The sequence below is a fragment of the Ascaphus truei genome, chromosome 6, assembly GCF_040206685.1.
Source record: "Ascaphus truei isolate aAscTru1 chromosome 6, aAscTru1.hap1, whole genome shotgun sequence".
NCBI classification, from domain to species: domain Eukaryota; kingdom Metazoa; phylum Chordata; class Amphibia; order Anura; family Ascaphidae; genus Ascaphus; species Ascaphus truei.
The window spans coordinates 55595901-55605839 of NC_134488.1; the positions used below are offsets into that span (position 1 = coordinate 55595901).

At 39.8% G+C, this 9939-nt stretch overlaps 1 protein-coding gene across 7 annotated transcripts in view; it reads left to right on the top strand.

The window, feature by feature from the left end:
- Positions 1-9939, top strand: part of PKNOX2 (PBX/knotted 1 homeobox 2) — a 752321-nt gene that overhangs the window by 330757 nt on the left and 411625 nt on the right. Inside the window, exon 6 of one of the 7 annotated variants that reach the window (XM_075604325.1) lies at positions 7525-7701. The exons of the other annotated variants lie outside the window; for them this stretch is intronic. The gene's annotated coding sequence lies outside the window, so the exon portion shown is untranslated. The remainder of the gene's footprint in view (positions 1-7524; positions 7702-9939) is intronic. 7 annotated transcript variants of the gene reach the window in all.

Genomic DNA, 9939 nt, shown 5'->3' on the forward strand with positions numbered 1-9939 from the left:
AACAACACTGACACACATGGGACAACGAATGCTGAGACAAACAAATGACTGAATTAAGTAAAAGGCATTTAATACAACAACTAAAATGTGCAATAAAGGTATAATACTAAAAAGAATAGGTCACATGTGCACTCCAACAATGGCTAGACTGTCCGCTTACCAGACACTAAAAAGTAGAAGGCAGTGGATAAATCTGAGAGTATCCCTTCTCGTGATGGCAGATATCAGCTCCCAAACGTCTCACACGATCAGCAGGAGCTTCCGAGGGGGACCTCCCTGCCTTCCACACCACAGACCTCCGCAGGGCAGGCGAACAGGGCAGCGTGTCGCAGGAACAGGCGTTGTCACGTGCGCAACAGCAGTGCAGGATCCAAGCTACCAGCAACAAGCCAGCGAGGTCGTCAATGCCCAGCTCAACACAGCATCAGCCGTAGACAGCACAATGGCTGGGAATTGTCCGTGGAGCTGGTAGTGAGAGTGTGGTAGATGCTGTAAGGACAGCAGTGCACGCATAGACCACCCTACGCGTTTCAGAAGACTACGCTTCCTTCTTCAGGGGTAAAAAAGTAGCGCCTCAGTCATAGAATGTCCACATATAAATAGTCCCGGTTTAAAGGTGCAATACTTCAATAAGAGAATGGACATGCGCAATAGCAGCAAGGTGTCTGAAAGTCTCAGCAAACGAAAATGACATACAACAATACATAAACACATACACACTACAGATAAAAACATTATTTATAATAAATGTCAAGGAGAGCTGATAGTAACCACCCGTTGGTATATATGTTTAAGCCAAGAAGAAATAAATGAATAAATAAATGCATAATATGCAAATACATGTAGATACATGGAATATCTTAACATTTACCAATGATATCAAACTTATAGATAGTTTAACACCTTAGGGTATACTGTATACATGATGATATTTAGCCCCAAAATAATAATAAGCGACCAATAAAGGAACACAGAAATGGACCACAGATATTGAACAGATACAAGACAGGCAGTATGCAAATGGAAAAATAGGGCCTGAAGCCCCATAGAGATAGACCACAAACCATTACAACTCACACGTCAAATATGACATAATATATAACCACATGTACAGTGTCCAGTACAAAAACAACCCATTAGTATTGATAAGAAATTATGTGATAAATAAACTACATTAACTAACTACTAAGTGTAAAGTGCCTTATATAATGAAGAGCTATAATGAAGCTAATGTAAACATTTAAAGACCCACTTTCCAGTGACTTGTATGTGATGTGAACATGTATAATCGATAGATCAATCTTTTAGAGTGAAACCACAATAACCCACTATAAATGACAAAGGATCACCTACCTTATAATAACTTTATTTATTAATAAGAAATGCTTTGAGGTCGAACTCGATATTGAGACCCAGAGGTGTAAGCGTCTGGAGCTCATATATCCAAAAGGACTCCTTTCTGCCCAGGAGGCTATTGATATTGCCTCCCCGCCAATTTGGTGTAAGTGCCTCTATGGCCATACATTTTAGTCCTGAAGGGTCCTTGCCATGTACCTGAAGAAAGTGATTCGACACACTGTGCGTGATCAAACCCTTGGTAATATTGTAAACATGCTCGTATAAACGGCGTTTAATGGTCCTTGTAGTCATTCCCACATACTGCAGACCGCAGGGACATTCCAAAAGATAAATAACGTTCGTACTATTGCAGGTAATATCTTGTTTGATATTATACGTCTTTGAAGTGACAGTGGAGGAAAATGAAGCTCTTTTTAGACTATATTTGCAGGCTGTGCAGGTATTGCAAATAAAATAGCCTTTGAGGCCAAAACTGTTATGTACTTTCTTCCGCATAAGAGGACAGCTAGGTGCCAATTTCTGTCCAATATTCGGTGCTTTTGTGAACACAATGTTTGGTCTATTTGGTAGTATGTTAACTAAATCTGTGTCCTTCATAAGGATTGGCAAATGCTTGTACAAAATCTTCTTTATATTAGGGGCCATTGAGTTTTGTAGTTAGTAGGATTGGTGAGGAGGGGCTGGTAAGTGGACCTGTCCGCAAGAATGCGTAGTGATTCTTGGACATAATAACTTTTGTCCATAATTACCAAACCCCCCTCCCCCCCCTTATCTGCAGGTTTAATCACAATTGTGTCACTTTCTCCAAGTACTTTTAAGAGACCCTTTTCTTCAATGCTCAGATTATGTTTTTTAATTTTAAAATTTCGGCTCTGTGATTCTAAGTCATCCGTGACCATCTGTGAAAAAGTGCTAATGAAAGGACCACTCATAAACTTAGGGAAAAAAGTAGAAGGGTTTTTGAATTTGGAGGTTGTACTGGGCACTGGACAAATGGGTAAATTAACACTTGTGTCCTGTCTGGAAACTGCGTCCCTAGCAAAATATTTTTTAAGACACAGCTTTCTGACAAAACGCTGTACATCCACATATAGCTGGAAACTGCTGGGGCCTACCACTGGGGAAAAGGACAAACCTTTTGAAAGAACCTCCTTCTCCTTATCTGTAATGGAATATTGACTAATGTTAAATATGTTTGTGTAGTTAGATTAGACCCACAGGTAATTTATTGGGACATGCAGTACATGTGTGTTAGCCATTATTTTCGGAGTAATGACTGACTGCAATATATAATGTGACCCTGCGTCCACAATTCCCATTTCATATTGCACTCTGAGCCGACCAGAATTCCCATTCTCCTTGTACTGGTGGTGTCTTTAATCAGTGCTGACCCCCGCTGATTACAAAGCAAAGGGAGCTGGTTCGCAGAAGAAGCGAAATGCTGGGAAAATCTAGAGTGGGATTAGTACAGATAGGGACTTAATGGGAAGTGGGAGGTAAAACAGTTTTTAGACCACTGTATGAGGAGAGGGGGAGTGGGTTGATTATATAAAAGTGAGTGATTTCATGTTCGAGCAAGCTATCCAGGTGTGATTTAATCACGGGGTTGAAGGAAATTATTTCCCTGTGGATACAGGAAGAATGTGTGTAAAAGCAGGAGCTGCATGAAACCTCTGATTTTAGATGAACTAGAAAGGAAACTACACAGCCGATAGGGGTGTTGTCTTAAAAAAAAATTAACCTGAGCAGGGGACTTGTCAGTGTCTACTGTACTGTATTTTTTTTTTCATTTAAAGAAGATGGTTATTGAAGGTAAATGTTTCTGAGCCAGGGTCTCCTAGTTGTAAACTAGTGTGGTATTGATCTGATATATAAGCTTTTAAAAAAAAATTAGGATAGAATTCTATTGTAAACATATATTAGATCACTAAACATGCATCAAAAATATTACACATGGTATTACATTCCTGGGAGCTGTATATTGTATATTTTTTGCAAATTCAATATATTTCTAAGTAGGACTGAGGTTTCTAAGGCCATGTACAGGACTGCAGGCTTTTGCAACCGAAAAAGTATTAATAAACATGCACATAAATGCAGTTAAGTTTGGCAATCAATCTAATATAACTCTGTTCCAACTAAACAGACATTGAGTGGGCTCTGTTCGCAAAACATTTATCTTCAGGGCACATGTTCCTGTAAAAGCTCTTGAATTTCCATTCCACTATCTGTCCCTGTGAGTTGCGGAGATATAAATGAATCACAAGTCCTCCTCTTAACATCTGGGAACAAAGTAACACAATCCCACGCAACAAAACTTGCACACATATGAAAAGTTCCAAGCATGTCGAGTTTGAATAGCATGGACACTTGTGCATATGAACTGTTAAAAAAAAAAAAAGAAAAGAAATAACATTTATAAAAAGTCCTCATGAGACTAGTTTACAATATAATTTGAACGCTTCTTTCATGGAAATTCCTAAAACGTCCATTGACGCAGGAGTCGGGGAGACAACGGGAAATTGTACTTGACGTGGCTTTTGACGTGTTTTCTTTACACGTTTACGCACTCCTCTACCCCACTGTACTTATGGACGCCCCTTGTTCCTGCTCTTTTGCCTTTATCACACAGCACACATTCTCTGCTGCTGCTGGCAGATGCAACTCTCTTGCAGCCTGGGCACCCAAGCAATATGATTCTGACTAAGGTGCTCACTCGGCAACTCCCTGCAGGATAGTGCAGGACACTCGTTGTCTCGTCTGTACAGTACCCCACAGAGGTTTCCAAAAGAGGGATTCCAGTGTGTCACAAAACTGGCCGAACCAGCAGGTTCATATTGGCCTCAGCACTGGCGTGCCTAGAAGTGGCAATTAGCATACAGAACCAGGACACCAATCCCTGGATAGTAATGAGTCGGTGACAGAGCATAACAGATGTTATCCAGAACGGGGACAGGTTTATTAGCCCACTCAAGCCAAGTGTCAGTACCTACATAGGGTATTAAGCTAATGGCACCTAGCGAAGCGGAGGATAAATAGTACAAGCAATGCAACAGTGTGAAGCAACCTAAATATGCTGTTTGTGATGAATAGGAGAGCATGGTCTATGGATGATAATAAAGGATCATTGTTTGTACTACAAACATTCCTGGTGTCCATCATGATTCGACCCGCATACATGTCCATGCTGCGCGGATCCATCGGATCCAGCCCCTAACCCTAGGAAAAAAAGTGAACAGAAAATCGCCTATTGCCAGCTATTGACAAGCACTCCGCATAAGGTTATTAATGTAAGCAGTGTATAGAAACCTCTCTCTGAAATTTTTTGTTAAAGGTAATTAAAAAAAACATTTTTTAAGAGCAGCATTGAATACAACTCCTATCCATGGTCTGAAATAATGTATATTCACAAACAAGGAAATCAAGAGGACAGTACTGCTGTTATCCAAGTGGTACAAAACGGTGCAGTCAAGTTTGGAAAAGGTAAAGTTATACTGCAATTAATATCAGTTAGCATACTTTCATTAATGTGTTATTTAAAAAAATAAAATAACATTGACATCATGGGCAAGGAATACAAAGGACCTCCATTTATTCGCCCGTGCGTGCGTATATGTACATATATTATAAAATGTATTTATTTTTGCCAATTGAGGGTGTTGTTGTACCTCCCATTTCTGCCAGTGAAGGAGTAATTCCATTGAGTACATGATTGTGGATATGTTTAAGATTTTCAAACAGTCACTGGAAGGACTGAAATGTCACTAAACATTTCTTCTTTTCACTGGAGTGCCATTCGGTTTTGGGTTTTTTTTAGTGCAGGAAAATCTACATACAAACGCATAATTCAATCCTTTCGCTGGCAAGGAGAGCTTCAGGGCACTGAATAGTGAAGGGTTTAAGTTTGAAAGTAAGTAAGGATTCACATTATATTGGCCCTATTTAGTTAGTGCTTGAGCACCCTGAACACAGGAAAATATATACATTGGATGATTAGATCTCTCTTATGTTTGAAATTCTCCAATTTCTGGTCCACCACCCTATTCTAGAAAAATCAGAGGGTCTCATCAAGCTCTCATCAGAGAGTCTCATCAAACGGTTGCACCGATCCAAACCTGATATTGAATGGCTCTATACAGCAGGTGTTACTTTTTTTTACTTTATCAATGCTCTTGCTTCCGCTTTGCCTACTTTAGAACCATTTGCATTGACAATAAAAGGGGATTGCTTATATAGATGTTAACAACATGGACTGCTACAGAACTAACCTGTGGCACATGGTTCAAGCTTTTGTTAGATTTAACAGCCTCTGGAAGAGGAAATCTGAAATAATTGCTGGACTACATGCTTGAGAGTGCAAGTTACATAATAAGCATGATTCAACATTAGGAGCAGGTGCTGACCTCCCTTGTGCTTGGGAAGCACAGCAGAGATTTTGACCTCTTATAAGTTTGATGGGCAAACCGAGCCAAATTCTATTTCGTATTAGATTTTTTTCCAAAACAAAAGTTGAATTTCGCCAAATCTGCACAAAAATGGGCATAGTTGAAAATACAAAATATGTTCATATTATTTAAATTGGGATATTTTCAGTTATCTGAGGTGTGTTCTCAGGTATGTCTCCTTGTGGCGTCTAAGTAACTCTATTTGGAACTATATAAGTAAATTAGTCCTTCCTCTCTCTCGAGAGAGAGTTCAAAAATGCAAGTTTTGCAAACATAATTGCGCATCTCTCTATTGACAAATATGATGAAGTAGGCGGAAGTGCTCTGAATTTGTAAGGCATGTCCAGTGTCCAAATGCAGATGCGAAGAACAGTAAAATGTTCACAGTTTGCCCTTTTAAAAAAAAAAAAAAAAAAAAAAAAACAATACCGGTAATTTCAGCAGTAGGTATCTTGGGACCTTGGGGGGTCGCTAGTGCCGTTTAGCTCTGGAGGATCCCTGGGTTCCAGTCCTGTAGAAAAGAAATGGAGATTTTGCGGTTAAGTGGAATCTTTGAACACTTGCGCTGTGTGAAAGTCACCAGCAAAAGTTTCATCTTGTGCCTAAACATTTAGCACATGGCTGAAAATTTGCAAAATTGTTCTTACTTTTAAAGCTGCGGTTCAAGCTGGCATTTAAAAAAATAAATTAAAAAAATTCCATTCAATATGTGCATCAATACAATCTGCACACTGACAAGTGATTAGCTAAGTTGCAGATCGATCAGTTCTCCTGTAATCGATCGCTGAAGATTCGGCTCGGAGGTTCTTTATATTACTGTTACTGCTGCAAAGCAGTACCCACAGTGCAAAGTTGTGTGTGAAAGATCATGTGACCAGGCAGTTACCAGATACAATTGGTGCACTATTAGAGAGAGGGCAGGGCTCAAGAGCCACAGCCTGTCTCAGAAGGGGAAGGGGGTGTGACTTTGTAAATGGTTTCAATAGAAACAAAAATGCTTGTTACATTAGAATACATTGAACATGTCCTTAAAAATAGTTTTTTTTAAATGCTACAAGTATTTTCTCATACTACCGAACTGATTTAAAAAAAAACACACATGTAGAATATTGCCTGAACCACAGCTTTAAGCCTGTTTATGTATTGGTGATTGCGGCATCTCTGCTTGAACTAATGAGCACTAATCCGCTCAGTGAAAGATATTTTTTGCAAATTTGACACTTATTTAAAACGTTCTCAAAGTGAACAAAGCAAGTTGTTTTCTCTGAAGCATGTAGTATGTCCCCAATTGCAGGTAAATGTTATTATTGTTTGTTTTGCAATAGATTGTGTAATTACATTTTTGCAGGTTTACGACTAAAAACGATAATTACTAAAACAATATCAACCGTCACAAATTACAGAATGTCAAATATATTATTTTTATTTTGAATTAATCACAGTAACACTTTTCTTGAGAGAATGTTGCAGTACAAAACTTGTAATGAGCAAATATAAGCATTGAAACAGTTTATAGAATTTATTGGCTGTTACTTTCTCGCCCTCCAAACAATGGGTCCATGTATAAATGTGCGCTGAAGCAGTTGCGTCAAAATATTAGAGGTTTTTTCTGTCTGAAACGCAACATATTTATGAAGTGTATTTCCACTGTTTTAGAATTTGGCGCATGCTGCGCTAGTTTCCTTCGCCCAAAAAATAAAAGACTTACTCTAATTTTAAGGTGACTGAGAACTAACGCAGGAAAAGTTGAGCAAGCCGCACATTCCTTAACACAGACCTGAACCAATATGCAAATGTAACCCGGCACTAACCCCTCCCGCTGGCTCCATCAATCCCGCAGTCCGTCACAGACAGACGGAAACAGTGCAAGCAAGATCATAGACACAGTCTGTCGCAGGTATGTGCTAACACGGGTTGCTACAAAATAACAACTTTGCGCCTGGAATTTGTCATTTGATACATAGAGCCCAAAGTGTTCAAAGTGAAACTGGGAAAGTTAAATTAAATTGTGTGTAGCCCTTGTACCCCCCCCCCCCCACTCCCCTCGGAGTGAGATCGGAGTGGGTCTGCTTATCTGATTACTCCATTTAGTTGTTGTGCTGTACCTGTTTGGCAAGAGGAGGGCTGAGTGCTCTGCAGTGTTGTGGGGAGAACAGGACAGGTTTACAGTTTACCTTAGTTCTTTGGTCCCGCGCCTCCAGTCAGCATGGATCCTCTGTGATAGCAGCAGGATGGCCCGTACTGACACCTTTCTTTCAGCAGCAAGACATTGAAACACACTGGTGATGGTTCCATGGTATTTATTGCAATCAGAGCAGATGTACAAAGCAGGTGCATTTTTCTCCCAGCTCCCCCTATTGAAGGCACTCTGGTTAAGGCTTGAGGCCCAGACCAGGCCTTCTGGACTCCTCCTCACATCCCCTAGTGAGATGGAGGGTAGATGGTGCTCACTCCACAGGTGGAGGAGAGAGAGACTTTAGAAAGTGCCTGTATTTATAGCCTGTGGTGTGATGGTAACTCTGACTCATAACAAACCAGATCTGGATACCGATAGGCCTTAACATCCAGTGTGTGGTCCAATCATTACCCACCCCTCAGGCTGGCACTCCCTGGCTGTTGCTAAGGCCCGCCCTTGGATACATCTAATGAATCCAAGGCTGCAAAAGCACACAGGGCCTTTATGAAGGAATTATCCCATCCACTGCCTGCACCTAACAGGTCTTCCACTGGTAGGGCCCAGGAAAAGATGAAGCGACCGAAAACTAGGCTACATGTGTAAAATAAGTCAATTAATTTACCATGTATGTAGAACAGCACATTATTTTGCAGTTGAGAATAGAGATGTGCTGTAGAAAATGTCATGAGTATTTTTTCCTGCCTATTATACTGTATTTCTCTTCAAACAAATTAGTTTTTTTTAAATATTTATAACATATTCCTTTTAAAGGCTTTATGTAAGTAAAATGCAGCTTATTTTGTCTTCCAGTGATGTTCCTTTATTTTGCCAGTGAAAATAGAGGAAGCAAAAACGTCAAAAGGGAAAATTGCTAGGGCATTTACATGCAAGATACGGCATTAATATTGATGTGCTGTCATGTTATTAGGCACGGCATTTCTTATAAGGCCTGCAGCATATAAATACCATTACAGTGTAATTAGCAAGCAGCAAGCTGAGTTCTGATTGAGGCAAAGTTTGTGCAGTATCTCCTACTTTATGTTCTATTTTTTTATTCCTCATGTCAATCAAAAAGACTCATAAAGGATGATTTTGTTTTGCATGTAATGATACCCAGAGACTTTTAATAACCTGCAAAGCGCAACCATCACGTGCCATTTTTTTTCTGTCAGGTTTCCATAGTTAATGTATTGCTAGATACTGTACCTGTTGGATTTGAGGATCTAATGAACTTCGTCTGTGCTGGAGATATTTATGTTCAGAATTTGGAAGACGTCCTAGCTGAACAGATTGCAAAACAAACAGCACTGACTGTCCCCACCACCATTAATGCCCACTGCTTTCTGTTTATCACAGGAGGTTCTAATACTTGCAGACTTTCTCCCTGTTGGCAGTTCCGACAACTCAGCCAATGGAATATGCAAAGAAGGGTGGATAGCCATGTTGGTTCTTTCATCCATGTTGTAACAAAGGAGGGAGAGGGAGTAGGTGGTATGATACCTTTTATTGGTCCAACAAGTAGTTGATAGGTTACAAGCTTTCAATCCTCTCAGGATCCTTCACCATGTATTCCCGATGAAGGAACCTGAGAGGTTCGAAAGCTTGTAACATATCAACTACTTGTTCGTAAAAGGTCTTGTACCACCTACTTCCTCCCCCTCTCTTTTGGTAACCAATGGAATATGAAGTTCTTTCCTTTTTTTCATTTATATCTTCCTGATCCGAACTTTCCATGTTGGTCAATATTCCATAAACTTTGAGCTGTACAAAGCTGGTTCTGATTAGAAAAAGAAAAATTTACAAAATATAGCTGCAGGTTTCCTCCTGCCTCCCTCCACAGTCTACATGGGCTTTTTTTCCCCTACATGTGACTCTGCTTATTCAAGTTAATTCCTACAGTAGATCCCATTTATTGAAAGGTATAAGATACTAAAGTTAATAAACACACAGAACCCCAGC